Below are 15,316 nucleotides of genomic sequence, written 5' to 3'. Positions count from 1 at the left end.
TCGCATGGTGGACAAGTTAATGCTGCTGTGATTGGGGGGCCTTCGTTCCTCTTCAGTGGGGCTGTCCATAGGACTGCTTGGGTATCCACACATGGCAGCTGGCTTTTCCCAGAGCAAGAGATCCAAGAGACCAAAGTGGAAGCTGCAGTGCTTTTTTTGATCTTTGCCTTGGCAGTCACATGCTATCACCTCCTCAGTGGAATCACTGGTCACACAGGTCAGCCCTTATTGCATGTGGAAGAACCATGCGAGGGCATGACCACCAGAAGGCAAGGATCACTGTGGAGGCTATCCCCGATGGTTATTATCACTAGTCTTTTTTTTTTTTTTTTAAGATTTTATTTATTTATTTGACACAGGGAGAGAGAGAGAGAGAGAGAGAGAGAGAGAACAAGCAGGGGGAGCTATAGGCAGAAAGAGATGGAGAAGCAGGCTCCTTGCTGAGCAGGGAACCCAACGCAGAACCCTGGGATCGTGACCTGAGCCGAAGGCAGACACTTAACTAACAGAGCTACCCAGCTGCCTATCACTGATCTTTTGATTTATGGTATTCTTAAGAAATTTCTCAGGTTGCGGAAGCATTTTCAAAGCATCCTTTGTTTTTAGGAAGTCTATAAATGCATGTTATGTATTAATTGTAAAAGTAATGTAACATAACAAATAACTCCTCATAATTATAAACTACTTTAATTTTTGCATATTCTATTAAGACTTTTTCTGTAAAAATATGTTTTTTTACATATTTTAATACTGTTGTAAATATAATATATACCATTTTGCAGTATGAGGAGGAGGTTAAGTGGTCTGTGGAGCCAAATTGCCTGGGTTCAAAGCCTGATTCCACCACTTGCTAGCTATGTGACCTTGAAAAATAACTTACCTCTGCTCTGCTTTGCCTCAGTTTCCTTATTGGCTGCATGAGGATCCTGATACTTCATAGGAGTGCTGTGAGGATTGAATGAGTTTAACATATTTAAAGCGTTTATAACATTACCTGGGATATAGAAAATGCCAAGTGAGAGTTTGCTGTTGTTACCATTTCTCTTAGCATTATGTCATAAAACACTGTCATTGTAAAAGACTGTTACGTCTTCCTGTTGGAGGAAGGGGAGGGGAAATATATGGAACTGCTAACCTCTGGTACTTCAGACTATGACCTTATTTGGAGATAGAGTCTTCACAGACATAGTCAAGTTAAATGATGCTGTTAGAGTGGGCCTCTAATCCGATATGATTGGTGTCCTTATAAAAAAAGGGGGGGGACATTTGAAGACAGAGATGGACATGCATAGAGGGAAGACCGTGTGAAGAGACAGGGAAAGGATGGCCATTGGCAAGCGTAGCAGACAAGCCTGGAGCAGACTCTTTTTCCTTCACAGCCCTTAGAAGAAACCAATCCTACTAACACCTTTTTTTTTTTTTTTTTTTTTTAAGATTTTATTTATTGGGACTCCTGGGTGGCTCAGTAGTTGAGCATCTACCTTCAGCTCAAGTCGAGATCCTGGGGTCCCGGGATCGAGTCCCGCATCAGGCTCCCTGCAGAGAGCCTGCTTCTCTCCCTGCTATGTCTCTGCTTTCTCTCTCTCTGTATGTCTTTCATGAATAAATAAATAAAAGTGGAAGCTGCAATGCTTTTTTTGACCTTTGCCTTGGCAGTCACATGCTATCACCTCCTCAGTGGAATCACTGGTCACACAGGTCAGCCCTTATTGCATGTGGAAGAACCATGCGAGGGCATGACCACCAGAAGGCAAGGATCACTGTGGAGGCTATCCCCGATGGTTATTATCACTAGTTTGTTGTTGTTGTTGTTTTTTTAAGATTTTACTTACTTATTTGACACAGGGAAAGAGAGAGAGAGAGAACAAGCAGGGGGAGCTATAGGCAGAAAGAGAAGCAGGCTCCCTGCAGGGAGCCTGATGTGGGACTCAATCCCGGGACCCCAGGATATCACTTGAGCTGAAGGCAGATGCTCAACCACTGAGCCACCGAGGTGCCTTTCTTTTTTTTTTTAAATTTTTATTTATTTATGATAGTCACACACAGAGAGAGAGAGAGAGAGGCAGAGACACAGGCAGAGGGAGAAGCAGGCTCCATGCACCGGGAGCCCGACGTGAGATTTGATCCCGGGTCTCCAGGGTCGCGCCCTGGGCCAAAGGCAGGCGCCAAACCGCTGTGCCACCCAGGGATCCCCCGAGGTGCCTTTCCTACTAACACCTTGATCTTGGACTTCTAGCTTCCCAAATTGTGAGACAATAAATTTCTGGTGTTTAAATCACCCAGTTTGGATCACTTTGTTACAGCAGCACTAGCAGAGTAGTACAAACACTTTTCTAGGATGGGATATATACCTTTGCAACTGTGTTTATACTCATTATTATAATGTGGATTCGTTAAATGAATGATATTATCAGTTTATTTAGCTGTTATGAAATTGTGGCACTTTGGATGTTTTCAATGCCACAATATTACAGCTAATGCAGAGATAATTTTCTTTGTAGGATAAATTGTCAGGAGTGGAATTTCTGGGGTCAGGGAATATGTATAGTTTTGTGTCTGGATGTGTCTTACCACGTTGTTTTCCCGAAGGGCCACTCTGGTGGGCCGTGTCAGAAACCTGGCCATGGCAAATCAAAGCTCTGTGTAATGATCCGTCTCTGTCCTGGACCTCTCTAGAGCTTTGTGCCCTTGGTAGTGCCTCTGCCCTCTGAGCATTGTAGTTTCAATTATAGTGCTCAGTGAAAAAGTCGGTGAGGTGCTGGCAAAACTAGCAGTTGCCTAAATCTTAGGACATCAGGAACAGCATATGTGCACTAACCAAAACAGTTCCTTCAATCTTTTCGTCTCACTACATATCCAGTGTGTTGCCTTCAGAGTGGCTTAGAACCTGTTGACCTGCCAAGGGACCGCAGTATGGGCCCTGTTAGCTTTCTGCACAGTGACGTCAGCAGAATGCCCTGTCCTGTTCTTAGCGCCACCTTGACCAGTACCACCCAGCTGTGAGTGATTCCCAACTCAGTTTCACAATGTCCCTGGGAGGGCAGTTGAGTACAAGAGGCAGCCTGGGACCAGGAAGGATGGAGCTCTGACTTCAAGAGCCAGTTTCCAGTAAAATCTGGATACTGGGATTCTTGGGTGGCTCAGTGGTTGAGCGTCTGCCTTTGGCTCAGTGTGTGATCCCAGGGTCCTGGGATCAAGTCCCACCTTGGGCTCCCCACAGGGAGCTTACTTCTCCCTCTGCCTATGTCTCTCCTTCTCTCTCTGTGTCTCTCATGAATAAATAAATAAAATCTTTAAAAAAAAATCTGGATACAGATGAAAGGTGTTGCTCACCACCTTCAGACTTCTCCATTCAGCAGCATTTCCTTCTTTGGGGGCACATGTTATCCCCCCACTTATATCACCTACCCCCAAAAAATCTGCTCAGAGTAAACATTTACACAGAAGAACAAGTGATCTGTGCCTAATAAAATCACTCACCGTCCCCCTCCCACTCCAAAAATGGAAGCCCCACAGGAGCTGTTTTTTTACTGCTGTGACAGTGCCTGGCATGCAGTAGGTGCACAATAAACATTTGTTGACTAGAGGAATAAACTTCATCTTTTAAAGTTCATATTACTGGAGCACCTGGGTGGCTCAGTGCTTAAGCATATGCCTTCGGCTCAGGTCATGACCCTGGGATCCTGGAATCCAGCCCCAGAGTTGGGCCCCTTGCTCAGTGGGGAGCCTGCTTCTCCCTTTGCCGTTCCCCCTGCTTGTGCTCTCTCTCTCTCTCTGTGTCAAATAAATAAATAAAATATTTTAAAATAAATAAAGTAAATATTATTTTGGATAATTAGCAGCAGCACTTACTGTAGTAGAAATATTTTAAAATGGAGAAAAACGTAGAGAAGCAATTAAAATCACCCATAGAAAAATCACCCATAAATCTATAACTCCCTATTCCAACTAACATTAGTGATTTATATTTTTTCCAGTAACTTTGACATCCAAATTTACATACTTGCTATTGTGAAAGCGCTTTAAAATAGTGTAAGGTGGTATTAAAAAATAATTCATAATTTCCTGCAAATGGTCTTTTGGGTGGTCCTAAGTATTCTCTCCAACATCCATTTATGTGCCCAGTGGCCATTTCTTTTGTTTATATCTTTGACAAAGGGGATAGGATTATCTTATGGTATGATAGAATTTAGAAGACCTAATTAATTTTTAAAGGTAAGTCCATGTTTGGCCATTCCTTTGGGCTGGAGCTGGAGGGGAGAGAGGCTTCAGGGAGGTGGAGAATAATGGGCAGTGTCACAAAATCAAATAAACAACCGTAACATGTTGGGTGTTGCAACTCCTAAAAGGCTGGAAATTATCACGGCCTGAAGGCAATGGTCCTATGACACCATGTATATGAAGGCAACTCTAGCAAATCAGTCCCAGGGATCCTGCCCCTTGTGTTGCTGGGACTCTTCATACTACAGTCCTCTCAAAAGGTCTCTCTTTTGAATTGATGACTTGTTTCAAATCCAACATCTAATTTAGAACTTTATGTTTTAAGTCTTCCCACAGAAATGCTATTTCTTTTTTTTTTTTTTTAAGATTTTATGTATTTATTCATGATAGACACACACAGAGAGAGAGAGAGAGAGAGAGACAGGCAGAGACAGAGGCAGAGGGAGAAGCAGGCTCCATGCAGGGAGCCCAATGTGGGACTCGATCCTGGGGCTCCAGGATTACATCCTGGGCTGAAGGCAGGCGCTAAACCACTGCACCACCGGGGCTGCCCCCAGAAGTGCTATTTCAAGAACAACAGGACCAGAAGAGAGGCCTTGGTATCATCTATAGGATCTCCCCTCTTTGGCCAATTTGCTCAAGGTCAGCAACAGATTGATAACAGACTAAGACTGGAACCCAAATTCTGTTGTCTTTCCAGTTTGTCATACCAATACTCCTATTTGCTCCTTGTTCTGGGTTGAATTCTGTTCCCTCAAAGTTCATATGTTGAAGTCCTAACTCCCCAGTATCAGAGAATGTGACTTCATTTGCAAATAGAGTCATTGCAGATGTAACTAGTTTTTGAAGGAGAGTGGGCCTCTAATTCAATATGACTTATGTTCTTATTAAAAGGGGAATTTTGAGATGCCTGGTGGCTCAATGGTTACACATCTGCCTTTGGCTCAGGTCGTGATCTTGGGGTCCTGAGATCGAGTCCCCCTCAGGGAACCTGTTTCTCCCTCTACCTATGTCTTTGCCTCTCTCTCTCTCTCTCTCTCTCTGTGTGTCTCATGAATAAGTAAATAAGATCTTTTTAAAAAAATAAAAGGGGAATTTTGGACACAGGTGCACAAGGAGTGTGACATATTAAGGTGAAGGCAGAGAGCAAGAGGATGCACTTTTAAGTCACAGATTGCCAGTAAACCACAATAAGCTGGAGAGAGGCATGAAACAGATTATCCCTCCCAGCCCTCAGAAGGAACCAACACTGTGGACACCATGATCTCGGACTTCTGGCCTCTGGAACTCTGAGACAATAAATTTCTGTTGTTTAAGCAACCCGGTTTGTGGTCCTTTGTGTCACAGCCCTAGTAAACTAGTATCACCCCAGTATGACCTTGACAAGTCATAGAATCTTGGGAAATCAGTACTCTCCATAGGACTTAGAATCTTTTTGATGATTTTCTGTTTTGTTTTTTAAAAGATTTTAGTAGTACTCAGGCACAAGTAAAGTTTTCCAAGCAAATGTCAACAGTTGGGGTTATTAAAGTCACGAATATGCAGGTTAAGGTAAAATATGAAAATGTGTGATAAAAAGCTTGATGCATAGAGTATACCATCAGATTATACCTATGCAAATTAGATCTATTATTCAAGGAACCTTACACAAATTGTATCTATTGTTTGTATGTGTATGTTGTATGTATATATACACATAAAGGTTGCATTTATGCTTATGTACAAAGAAAAAGATTAGGAATATAATAGACATCCATAAACTGCTTTATCCAACCAATGTACGTAATGCATATTCCTCTCATGCTCACATGGAACATTTACCAAAAGAGATTGATATAAAATCAACGATCTAAGCTTCCACTGTAGAAAACTAGAAATGGAAGAGCAAATCTAAAGCAAGCAGAAGGTGAGGTGCCTGGGTGGCTTAGTTAGTTAAGCGTCTTCCTTCAGCTCAGTCATGATCCCAGGGTCCAGGGAGCAGGGAGCCTGTTTCTCCCTCTGCCTCTACTGCTACACCTGCTTGTGCTTGCTCTCTCTGTCAAATAAATAAACAAACAAACAAACAAATAAATAGAGTAAGCAGAAGAAAAAGAGATATTGAAAATTAGAGGAGAAATCAATGAAATATAAAACAGGAAATCAGTAGAGAAAATCAATAAACTGAAAGCCAATTCTTTGAAAAGATTGCTCTCACTCTAGCCAGGCTAATTAAGAAAAAAGAAAGATGACACAAACTACTAATATCAGGAATTAAAGAGGAGATATCACTGGATGTTAAGGAGTGATATCACTGGAGATTCCAAGGATTTAAAAGATAATAAAGGAATATTATGAGCAACTCTTCACAAATTTGATAACTTAGGTGAAATGGACCATTTCCTTGAAAGACACATCTGCCAAGATTCACACAGCAAGAGATACATGATCTGAATGGGCCTATATCTACTAAGGAAGTTGACTCAATAATCTATAACCTTCCAAAACAGAAAGTACCAAGCCTAGGTGGGTTCCTTGGTGATTTCTGCTGAATATTTAAGGAAGAAATGTATATCAGTTCTCTGTTTCAGAAGATAGAATCAGAGGGTATACTTCTTAACCCATTCCATGAGTCCAGCATTACCTTGATGCCAAAACCTGACAAACTACAGACCAATATTTCTCATAAACCCAGATGTAAAAATTAGCAACAAAATATTAGCAAATTGAATCCAACAATATATAAAAAGAATTATATACCATGGCGAATGGGATTTATTTCAGGTATGCAAGGCTGGTTCAACATTTGAAAATTAATTAATGTCATCTATCACATCAGCATACTAATGAAGAAAAGTCACATGATCATATCCATAGATGCAGAAAAACCTTTTATAAACTCTAGACACCCATTCATGATAAAAACTCTCAGTAAACGTGGAATAGAGGGGAGCTTTTTCAACTTGATGAAGAATACCTATAAAAGAATGTACAGCTCATATCATACTTCATGATGAGAAACTCAAAGCTTTCCCACAAGAGTGGGAACATGGCAAGGATATTCCTTCTTTCATCACTGCTTTTCAACATCATAGTTGGAATTCTAGCTAATGCATTAAGACAAGGAAAGGAAATAAAAGGCATACAGATTAGGAACGAAGAAAGAAAACCATCTTTGTTAACAGATGACATGATCATTTATGAAAAATATCCAAAAAAACAAAACAAAACAAATAAGCAATTATGGCAAGGTTTCAGGATACAAGGTTAACCACTTTCCTGTATATAAAGCCATGAAGAAGTGAAATTTGAAATTAAAAAACAATGCCATTTACATTAGTACTACAAATGTGAAATAGGCACAAATATAACAAAATAGGTACAAAATAGGGGCAGCCCCAGTGGCGCAGTGGTTTAGCGCCGCCTGCAGTCCGGGGTGTGATCCTGGAGACCCAGGATAGAGTCCTGTGTCGGGCTCCCTGCATGGAGCCTGCTTCTCTCTCTGCCTGTGTCTCTGCCTCTCTTTCGCTCTCTCTGAATAAATAAATAAATAAATCTTTAAAAAAAATAGGTACAAAATATATATAAGGGAAACTACAAAACTCAGATGAAAAATGTCAAAGAACTAAATAAGTAGAGAGATATTTCATGTCCATGGATAGAAAGAGTCAATAGTGTCAAACTGTCATTTCTTCCCAAGTTGATCTGTAGATTCAATAGGACCCCAAACAAAATCCCAGTAAATTATTTTGTGAATATTGACAAATTCTCATAAACCCAGATGTAAAAATTAGCAACAAAATATTAGCAAATTGAATCCAACAATATATAAAAAGAATTATATACCATGGCCGAATGGGATTTATTTCAGGTATGCAAGGCTGGTTTCTTTTATTTGGAAAATAAAAGACCAAGAAGAGCCAACACAATGTTGAAAGAGAATCAGATTTGGAGGAATGACACTACCCAACTTCAAGGCAGAGATTGTCAGACTGATTTTTTTTAAAGATTCAATTTGGTGCAACTGGGTAGTGCAGTCAGTTGAGCATCTGACTCTTGGTTTTGGCTCAGTCATGATCTCAAGCTCGAGTCCTGTGTTGCACTCTGTGCTCAGCACAGGGTCTCCTAGAGATTCTCTCCTTCTCCCTCTTCTCCCCCTGTGCTCTCTCTCTCTCTCAAATAAATAAAATAAATCTTTAAAAAAATATTTAATTGTATGCCAACTACAAGAGACCATACTTCAGATTCAAAGACACAGATGAGTTGAAAGTAAAAGGATGGGAGAAAAATATACATGCAAAGAGTAACCATAGATGAACTGAAGTGGCTATACTAATATCAGACAAAATAAATTTTAAGACAAAAGTATTAGTAAAGAGGGGCATCTCAATCCTAAAAGGTTAAAGGATCTATAACACTTGTAAACACATACTTACTAAATATAACCCTGAAATATGAGAAGCAAAACTGACAGAATTAAAAGAAGAAAGAGATCCCAATAATGGATATAAGGGTGGGGGAGAGACAGGAGTCAGTGATGAGCTTAGGTATCTAGTTTGTATAACTTGAATGGAGAGTAGCCATAATCCAAGATGGCCCACAATGACTCCTGCCTCCTGACATCAGTGCCCTTCTTTATTGAATAGGGCTGATCTATGGAGCCAGTAAGATACCATAGGAATGACAGAGGGTGGCTTCTGAGGCTAGATCAAAAAAGACACTGGGCTTCTGCCTTCCTCTTTCTCTTGAATCACTCGCTCTGAGAGAATCCAGTTGCCTTGTTGTCAAGATACTCAAGCATCCCTCTGGAGAGGTCTACTTGGAAAAGGACTTAGGTCTTCAGCCAGCACCCAAAATATTGAAGCTTTCTGACAATAGCCATGCAAGTGAACCATCTTGGAGGTGAATGACTGTGGTCCCAGATACATCTATCTTTTCTTTTCTTTTCTCTTCTTTTACAGAGAGGCAAGGGGCAGAGGGAGAGGAAGAAAAAGAATCCTTAAGCAGACTCCCTGCTGAGCACAGAGCCTAGTGCAGGGCTTATGTCTATGACCTTGAGATCACGACTTCAGCTGAAATCGAGTCAGATGCTAAACCAACTGAGTCACCCAGGTGCCCCAGTCCCAAGTTATATCTTGACAGCATCTTTGGGAGAGACTCTGAGGCATGCTCTCTCTACTAAGCTCCTGAATTCCTGATCCACAGAAACTGTGAGAGATGATAAATTTTATTGTTGTTTTAAGCTTCTAAGTTTTGAGGCAATATGTTTTGCATTAATAGATAACTAACCCGAATGGAGTTATTTATCCATTGAGTAAGTGAATCCTGAAGCAGAACTAGGTTTCAGGGGAGAATATAATATATATGGGGCCATCCAACTAGTTCTTGCCAATAAAATTTATTTTTTTTAAAGATTTTATTTATTTATTCATAGAGACACAGCTAGAGAGAGAGGCAGAGACACAGGCAGAGGGAGAAGCAGGCACCATGCAGGGAGCCCGATGTGGGACTTGATCCCGGGTCTCCAGGATCACGCCCTGGGCTGCAGGCAGCGCTAAACCACTGTGCCACCAGGGCTGCCCTTGCCAATAGAATTTAAAGAGAAATGATATGTGCCACTTCCAGTTTGAAACCATTAAGAATGGTTCTGCCTTTTTTACATTCACTCCCTGTCTTCCCTACCTCCATTTCCGCCAAACCAGGATGTCATTGAGGGTTTGTGGTGAAAATATCAGAACCACAGGATGGAAGGAGTCTGGATCCCTGAATCACTGCTGCAAGAAAGCTTCTTATGAGAAATCACAACCTTGAATGCCTGCTTTGAAGTTTAGGTGATTGATAAATAAACATTAATTTCAGTAAGCCACTGAGACTGGAGATTGTTTAGAACAGTTAGTGCTGATCGGTCTGGGTAATAGGGCCATTTTTTGGGGGGGGGCATTTTTTTTTTTTAAGATTTCATTTATTTATTCATGAGAGACACGCAGAGAGAGAGAGGCAGAGACACAGGCAGAGGAGAAGCAGGCTCCATGCAGAGAGCCCGATGCAGGATTTGATCCCGGGTCTCCAGGATCACGCCCTAGGCCAAAGACAGAGACTCAACCGCTGAGCCACCCAGGCATCCATGGGTAATAGGGACATCTTAAGTTTAAGTTACCTCTGGGATAGCAGATATGGAGGAAGCAGTTGCAGGTACCAGATGCTTGGGTAAAGTTGGAAAAATAGATTGAATATCATCAGAGGTCCCCAAGCTTTCAGGAGTCTCTGTTAACTATCAAGTTATAAAAATGCACATGACATATATACTAACATATCTGATAAAGTTTTTTTAAAGATTTTTATTTTTAAATAATGTCTACACCCAACGTGGAGCTTGAACTCACAACTCAGATCAAGAGTTGCAAGCTCCACTGACTGAACCAGTGCCCCTTTATTGTGGTTTTTAAGAAGTTTTGAGGTTAATTGTTCCAGCTACTAAGCATCCAGTCCACGGCCACTCATGATTAAAATGACTGGAATGTTCTTGAAGGAGTTCTTTTTGGTCGTTGATTAGTGGTTGTGATAAATCTAGAAGCCAGCCTACCTGGGTTTGAATCCCAGATCCCACCTGATAGATATTTAATTTTTCTGGACCTAAGTTTCCTTTAATGAAATGAAAAGTTTTTCTCCATTGTAAGTGAGCATAAAACTGAACTCATAGGGTAGTTGTGAGAATTAAATGAGTTAATATATATACAACACCTAGAATCCAGACTGACATATAGTAAGTTTTACATAAGGACGTCTGGGTGGCTCATTTGGTTGAACATTGGATTCTTGATTTCAGCTCAGGGTCTGATCTCAGGGTTGTGAGATGGAGATCCACGTCAGGGCAGTCTGCTTGGGATTCTCTCTCCCTCTGCCCCTCCCCCTGCTCTCTTTCTCTCTCTCTAAAATAAATAAATACATCTTAAAAAAAATAAGGTCTAGGGATGTCTGGGTGGCTCAGTGGTTGAGCGTCTGCCTTTGGCTCAGGGTGATCCCCGAGCCCCAGGATCGAGACCCAATTGGGCTCCCTGCATGGAGCCTCCTTCTCTTCTCCCTCTGCCTGTGTCTCTGCCTCTCTCTCTCTCTCTCTGTGTGTGTCTCTCATGAATAAATAAACAAATAAATAAATAAGTTCTATGTCAGTGTTAGCTACCATTTTTACTTTCTCTTGTATACCTTTACACCTGAACCTTCCCATATTTCACATGAGACAGAAAGCATAACCATGAAAAATACCTTTTTTTTTTTAAAAAAAGAGGGAAAAATCATTGATAGACATGACTTGAAGATGCATGGAGCATTTTGGAAGTTGAAGCTTTACTGCTATGCTGCAATTTTCTTCTGACCCTCCCTACCTCAGACCCAAGTCATTGTCCGCAGGTGAGAATGGTCACTCAATGTTAACAAGCCAAAATATATGAGTTTGCCCAGATTGTCATTTTTATTAGTTAGGATACATATTTTGGTCTGATTTATTTGGCACTTGTAAATTATATTTGTTTTATGAGTTTTTAAAAATTGAGATGTGTGAATGTGTACATTGAGATGTGTGATGCTTGTATGTTAACCCCTTTTTGGAAATAAGCATCCACCTCTTGATTAAATTGAATTAAGTATTCCCTTGTCATGGAACTAGCACTGTATAAAACGAGTTAAACAAGTATAGCCCCTGCCCTCAGAAATGCACAAACATGAAAAGATCTAGAAATATATACACTTTCCCAGAGTCCACGCTTTGGCACAGGCACAAGCCAAGAACACATTGATCAAATACTCACAAGACACATAAGCATTGCAGTTAATTTTCATGTTATGGCTCACTGACGTCTGAGTGGGAACTTAGAGGTAGTTGTTTTTTTTTTTAACTTAATGGTAGTTAAAAAAAATCAATAGAGCAGTAAAAATCAGTAACTTTTGTAGGCAAATTTATTGGTTGCTTTGAAAGATTGGTCATATATAAAATCTCTTAAGAAAACACTGATGTATGTTCATGTGTGTACTTGTAACCATTACTTATTTTTTAAGAAAGGAGACAGGAGTTCCTGGGAGACCCCAGAACAGCTGGCATTCACATGCCTTGTACATATGGATTATTGATCTGATGTCAGGCAATAGTCCATCACCATCTGTGCATTCCCTGTGCCCTGGTATGCAGGAAACTTTGCAGGATCAGTCTCTGGTCACTCTCTTTCTGTTCTTTTCTCACTATCTGCATTCTTTGGCAGTCCCTGGTTGTTCCCCACTCTGATTTACTGGTACATCTCTCTGCCACAGCCACATGATTCCCATCTGGGTGGTGTGGGGGGGAGGGGAGGAATAGATCCATTCTGTGGCACACGCAATAAGGTGCAACACTGAAGTCATTGAGCCAGACATTTCTCAATATTTGCTCTGGCAGAGATAGGGAACTAGAGCTGTTCTCATGTTCTAGGGAACCAAAAATTGTTTTGTAAAGAGGGGAAGGAATATACCTGGCCTCATGTCTGGAGGGCAGGCCTCATGTCTGAAGGGCAGGGCAGTGAGTCCAGCCTTTCTTTGCTCCTGACTCCTCCTTCAAGATTCAACACGAGTATCAGTAAAGTCTTCTCTGTCCCCCTGGACGCATCTTGAACCTTCTACAGGCTTCCATGTGGCGATTATCTGTCTCTGAGCCCCTTTATTTATCTGTCCCCAGTGCCTATCACAGTGCTTGTCACATCAAGGGCACTCAACAAATGTCAATAGAACAAAAGCCAACCAGAGCAGTTTGGCTCTGCCTTCCTTTCGTCATTTGTTAATTGGCCAGCAAACTGAATGGCCTAATTAACCAGGGGCTGGTGGGGGGGAAGGGGGTGTCACTTTAGTAACAAAAGTTAATGATTTTTATTGCTTTATTGATTTTTTAACTGTCACTTAAGTACCATCAATACAGCATAGGATGTTTTAGTGGCTATGAGGTAGTATAGCCTGGTGGGTAAGAATGCTGACCTAGAGTAGGCTGCTTTGGACTAAGTTTTGACTCAGCCATTTAGTCGCTGTGTGAGCTTTGGCGAGTTCCTTAACCTTTCTGTGTCTGGGTTCTGTGCCTTGTGTTAGTACCTGTTTCCTGCTATTGTGAGAATCAGAGGAGTTGACATCTGTAAAGTATTTAGAACTTGCAAAAGTGCCAAGAATAGAGAGGTGCTTGATCAAAATTTATTAATAAATAAAATTTTTGTATTTTAATTTTCAGTTCATTGTTAAAGAAATATTTTGATAATCTCCTTTTTTCTTTCCAGTTGCTTAATTTTATGTCCTGGTTAGCCGAGGTATTGAAAACTATTACTGTCCGGGTTATTGATTATTTATGATAAATTCCCCTTTCTCATAGGGGCGCTTGGTTGGCTCAGTGATTGAGCATCTGCCTTTGGCTTGGGTTGTGATCTTGAGATCCTGGGATGGAGTCCCACATCGGGCTCCCTGCAGGGAGCCTGTTTTCCCTCTGCCTGTGTCTCTGCCTCTTCTCTGTGTCTCTCATGAATAAATAAATAAAATCTTTTTTTAAAAAATTTATTCATGAGAGACACACACAGAGAGAAGCAGAGACTTAGGCAGAGGGAGAAGCAGGCTCCATGCAGAGAGCCTGATGTGGGACTCGATCCCGGGACTCCAGGATCACGCCCTGAGCTGAAGGCAGACGCTCAACCGCTGAGCCACCCAGGTGTCCCAATAAATAAAATCTTAAAAAAAAAAAATCTCTGTACTATCTTTACAATGTTTCTGTATATCTAATATTATCCCCAAGGAAAAAGTTTAACCAGAACATTGTTATTAGTGTACTTGAAACCACAGCCCCTCTGTAAGATATTTTGCCCAGTAGCCATGCTCATGCACACAAACAGTTCTGGATCATGAGAACAAAGGATACAAAACGCAAGGGCTTCCAGAACCAGAAATAAAAATAGCTAATATTTATTGAACATTTGCAACATGTTCAGCTTTGTTTAAAGTGATTTATGTATGTTAATTTCCCAGATACCACCACAACCCTATGACATTGGTATTATCATTACTCTCATATAGAGGAAACTGAGGCACAAGACTAAGTAATTTGCCAATTTATGTAGTTGAGAAGGCGTGGAACTGTGATCCACATCTGTCTGGGTCAGTGGTCTTTAAGTGGAGATAAGTTTGGCTCGTTTAAGGACCCAAAAGTCCAATGTGGTCAAATGTGAAGTATGAGGGGTATGCAGTAGGAATGTGATGTCCAGGCTGTTGGTAGGGGCCAGGTCATGTGGGGACTTAGGAAAAGTTTGGATTTTCTTCCAAGTACAACGAGAAGCCATCCAAAAGTTTGGAGGAGGAGGTTTGGATATGGATTTGCTTATTTTCTAGTAAGACTAAGTTTATTTGATACCCTAGTAAAGGTTTTTTTTTTATTTTTTTTTCATTTATTTATGATAGTCACACACACACAGAGAGAGAGGCAGAGACACAGGCAGAGGGAGAAGCAGGCTCCATGCACCGGGAGCCCGACATGGGATTCGATCCCGGGTCTCCAGGATCGCGCCCCGGGCCAAAGGCAGGCGCTAAACCACTGCGCCACCCAGGGATCCCCCTAGTAAAGGTTTTGATTATAAGTATCCAACCATATAAAAAGTATACAACAGATTTGTAGATTTTTTTTTAATTTTATGTACTTATTTGTGAGAGACATAGAGAGGCAGAGACACAGGCAGAGGGAGAAGCAGGCTTCCTCTGGGGAGCCCAATGCAGGACTGGATCCTAGGATCCTGGGATCACACCCTGAGCCAGAGGCAGACGCTCAACCACTGAGCCACTCAAGTGCCCTTGTAGATTTCTAATATATTAATACAAAGGGCATGAGTATGTACAGTACATCCTACAGGCAAAGAAGTGGAAGGAGAAAAATAAGAGTGTGGTCGAGGTCTAACGATAAATAAATATGAAATAGAAATTGAGATGGCCCATAAAATAGTATATTCTAGCACCAATACTGCAGCCAAAATGTGCAAAAAATATGTTTTGTTCAATAAAGACACTTCTACTTTCTAAAGAAGCAACAAACCATTGTTTAGGTGATTATCTGTTTCTGCGAAGTTACTTTAAAGGA

General features: G+C 41.1%; 1 long non-coding RNA gene across 1 annotated transcript in view; it reads right to left on the bottom strand.

The window, feature by feature from the left end:
- LOC106558857 overlaps positions 1-15,316 on the bottom strand; it is a 36,425-nt gene that overhangs the window by 5,207 nt on the left and 15,902 nt on the right. Inside the window, exon 3 of the long non-coding RNA XR_005360116.1 lies at positions 881-945. This is a non-coding gene — a long non-coding RNA (uncharacterized LOC106558857). The remainder of the gene's footprint in view (positions 1-880; positions 946-15,316) is intronic.

Source organism: Canis lupus, chromosome 5, assembly GCF_011100685.1.
Source record: "Canis lupus familiaris isolate Mischka breed German Shepherd chromosome 5, alternate assembly UU_Cfam_GSD_1.0, whole genome shotgun sequence".
NCBI classification, from domain to species: Eukaryota; Metazoa; Chordata; class Mammalia; order Carnivora; family Canidae; genus Canis; species Canis lupus.
This window is presented reverse-complemented; position numbering and strand designations above follow the sequence as displayed.